This window comes from Pseudophryne corroboree, chromosome 3 (genome assembly GCF_028390025.1).
Source record: "Pseudophryne corroboree isolate aPseCor3 chromosome 3, aPseCor3.hap2, whole genome shotgun sequence".
In the NCBI taxonomy this organism is placed as follows: domain Eukaryota; kingdom Metazoa; phylum Chordata; class Amphibia; order Anura; family Myobatrachidae; genus Pseudophryne; species Pseudophryne corroboree.
The window spans coordinates 112,113,563-112,116,062 of record NC_086446.1 but is presented as its reverse complement, the minus strand read 5'-3'; the positions used below and the strand labels follow the sequence as shown (position 1 = coordinate 112,116,062).

At 41.5% G+C, this 2,500-nt stretch overlaps 7 non-coding genes and 5 pseudogenes across 7 annotated transcripts; all 12 read right to left on the bottom strand.

Moving 5' to 3' along the window:
• Window positions 1–16, bottom strand: part of LOC134888367 (5S ribosomal RNA) — a 119-nt pseudogene extending 103 nt beyond the window's left edge.
• Window positions 17–123: 107 nt separating this feature from the next.
• On the bottom strand, window positions 124–242 carry LOC135059602 (5S ribosomal RNA). Its single transcript, XR_010246002.1, has one exon. It is a non-coding gene; the product is annotated as a 5S ribosomal RNA (ribosomal RNA).
• Window positions 243–349: 107 nt separating this feature from the next.
• LOC134890454 (5S ribosomal RNA) lies at window positions 350–468 on the bottom strand (annotated as a pseudogene).
• A 107-nt stretch (window positions 469–575) lies between these two features.
• On the bottom strand, window positions 576–694 carry LOC134901330 (5S ribosomal RNA). The gene has a single exon (XR_010174819.1). It is a non-coding gene; the product is annotated as a 5S ribosomal RNA (ribosomal RNA).
• Window positions 695–801: 107 nt separating this feature from the next.
• Window positions 802–920, bottom strand: LOC135058695 (5S ribosomal RNA). The gene has a single exon (XR_010245121.1). It is a non-coding gene; the product is annotated as a 5S ribosomal RNA (ribosomal RNA).
• A 107-nt stretch (window positions 921–1,027) lies between these two features.
• Window positions 1,028–1,146, bottom strand: LOC135067506 (5S ribosomal RNA). The gene has a single exon (XR_010253719.1). It is a non-coding gene; the product is annotated as a 5S ribosomal RNA (ribosomal RNA).
• A 107-nt stretch (window positions 1,147–1,253) lies between these two features.
• On the bottom strand, window positions 1,254–1,372 carry LOC134886682 (5S ribosomal RNA). Its single transcript, XR_010170759.1, has one exon. It is a non-coding gene; the product is annotated as a 5S ribosomal RNA (ribosomal RNA).
• A 107-nt stretch (window positions 1,373–1,479) lies between these two features.
• On the bottom strand, window positions 1,480–1,598 carry LOC134891904 (5S ribosomal RNA; annotated as a pseudogene).
• A 107-nt stretch (window positions 1,599–1,705) lies between these two features.
• LOC134887543 (5S ribosomal RNA) lies at window positions 1,706–1,824 on the bottom strand (annotated as a pseudogene).
• A 107-nt stretch (window positions 1,825–1,931) lies between these two features.
• LOC135069906 (5S ribosomal RNA) lies at window positions 1,932–2,050 on the bottom strand. Its single transcript, XR_010256086.1, has one exon. It is a non-coding gene; the product is annotated as a 5S ribosomal RNA (ribosomal RNA).
• A 107-nt stretch (window positions 2,051–2,157) lies between these two features.
• Window positions 2,158–2,275, bottom strand: LOC135070558 (5S ribosomal RNA). The gene has a single exon (XR_010256719.1). It is a non-coding gene; the product is annotated as a 5S ribosomal RNA (ribosomal RNA).
• A 107-nt stretch (window positions 2,276–2,382) lies between these two features.
• Window positions 2,383–2,500, bottom strand: part of LOC134893494 (5S ribosomal RNA) — a 119-nt pseudogene continuing 1 nt past the window's right edge.

Here is a 2,500-nt window from a genome sequence, read left to right as displayed (position 1 = left end):
TGGTGTGGCTGTAGATGAACTTTGTGGTTTCTGTTAGAACTTTTCTACTTCTAACTACTGGTTCATAAATGAATACGTTTGAAAATGGAATGCATCAACAGAACGGTGTTGGCAGTATAAAATTATCTACAGCACCTTGTATTCCCAGGTGGTCTCCCATCCAAGTACTAACCAGGCCCAACACTGCTTAGCTTCCAAGATCAGATGAGATTGGGCGTATCCAGTGTGGTGTTGCTGTAGATGAGCTTTGTGGTTTCTGTTAGAACTTTTCTACTTCTAACTACTGGTTCATAAATGAATACGTTTGAAAATGGAATGCATCAACAGAACGGTGTTGGCAGTATAAAAATATCTACAGCACCTTTTATTCCCAGGTGGTCTCCCATCCAAGTACTAACCAGGCCCAACACTGCTTAGCTAACAAGATCAGATGAGATTGGGCGTATCCAGTGTGGTGTTGCTGTAGATGAACTTTCTGGTTTCTGTTAGAACTTTTCTACTTCTAACTACTGGTTCATAAATGAATACGTTTTAAAATGGAATGCATCAACAGAACGGTGTTGGCAGTATAAAAATATCTACAGCACCTTGTATTCCCAGGTGGTCTCCCATCCAAGTACTAACCAGGCCCAACACTGCTTAACTTCCAAGATCAGATGAGATTGGGCGTATCCAGTGTGGTGTTGCTGTAGATGAACTTTCTGGTTTCTGTTAGAACTTTTCTACTTCTAACTACTGGTTCATAAATGAATACGTTTTAAAATGGAATGCATCAACAGAACGGTGTTGGCAGTATAAAAATATCTACAGCACCTTGTATTCCCAGGTGGTCTCCCATCCAAGTACTAACCAGGCCCAACACTGCTTAGCTTCCAAGATCAGATGAGATTGGGCGAATCCAGTGTGGTGTGGCTGTAGATGAGCTTTGTGTTTTCTGTTAGAACTTTTCTACTTCTAACTACTGGTTCATAAATGAATACGTTTGAAAATGGAATGCATCAACAGAACGGTGTTGGCAGTATAAAAATATCTACAGCACCTTGTATTCCCAGGTGGTCTCCCATCCAAGTACTAACCAGGCACAACACTGCTTAGCTTCCAAGATCAGATGAGATTGGGCGTATCCAGTGTGGTGTGGCTGTAGATTAGCTTTGTGGTTTCTGTTTGAACTTTTCTACTTCTAACTACTGGTTCATAAATGAATACATTTGAAAATGGAATGCATCAACAGTACGGTGTTGGCAGTATAAAAATATCTACAGCACCTTGTATTCCCAGGTGGTCTCCCATCCAAGTACTAACCAGGCCCAACACTGCTTAGCTAACAAGATCAGATGAGATTGGGCGTATCCAGTGTGGTGTTGCTGTAGATGAACTTTCAGGTTTCTGTTAGAACTTTTCTACTTCTAACTACTGGTTCATAAATGAATACGTTTTAAAATGGAATGCATCAACAGAATGGTGTTGGTAGTATAAAAATATCTACAGCACCTTGTATTCCCTGGTGGTCTCCCATCCAAGTACTAACCAGGCCCAACACTGCGTAGCTTCTAAGATCAGATGAGATTGGGCGTATTCAGTGTGGTGTGGCTGTAGACGAGCTTTATGGTTTCTGTTAGAACTTTTCTACTTCTAACTACTGGTTCATAAATGAATACGTTTGAAAATGGAATGCATCAACAGAACGGTGTTGGCAGCATAAAATTATCTACAGCACCTTGTATTCCGAGGTGGTCTCCCATCCAAGTACTGACCAGGCCCAACACTGCTTAGCTTCCAAGATCAGATGAGATTTGGCGTATCCAGTGTGGTGTGGCTGTAGATGAGCTTTGTGGTTTCTGTTTGAACTTTTCTACTTCTAACTACTGGTTCATAAATGAATACGTTTGAAAATGGAATGCATCAACAGAACGGTGTTGGCAGTATAAAAATATCTACAGCACCTTGTATTCCCAGGTGGTCTCCCATCCAAGTACTAACCAGGCCCAACACTGCTTAGCTTCCAAGATCAGATGAGATGGGGTGAATCCAGCGTGGTGTGGCTGTAGATGAGCTTTGTGGTTTCTGTTAGAACTTTTCTACTTCTAACTACTGGTTCATAAATTAATACGTTTGAAAATGGAATGCATCAACAGAACGGTGTTGGCAGTATAAAAATATCTACAGCACCTTGTATTCCCAGGTGGTCTCCCATCCAAGTACTAACTAGGCCCAACACTGCTTAGCTTCCAAGATCAGATGAGATTGGGCGTACCAGTGTGGTGTGGCTGTAGATGAACTTTGTGGTTTCTGTTTGAACTTTTCTACTTCTAACTACTGGTTCATAAATGAATACATTTGAAAATGGAATGCATCAACAGAACGGTGTTGGCAGTATAAAAATATCTACAGCACCTTGTATTCCCAGGTGGTCTCCCATCCAAGTACTAACTAGGCCCAACACTGCTTAGCTAACAAGATCAGATGAAATTGGGCGTATCCAGTGTGGGGTTGCTGTAGA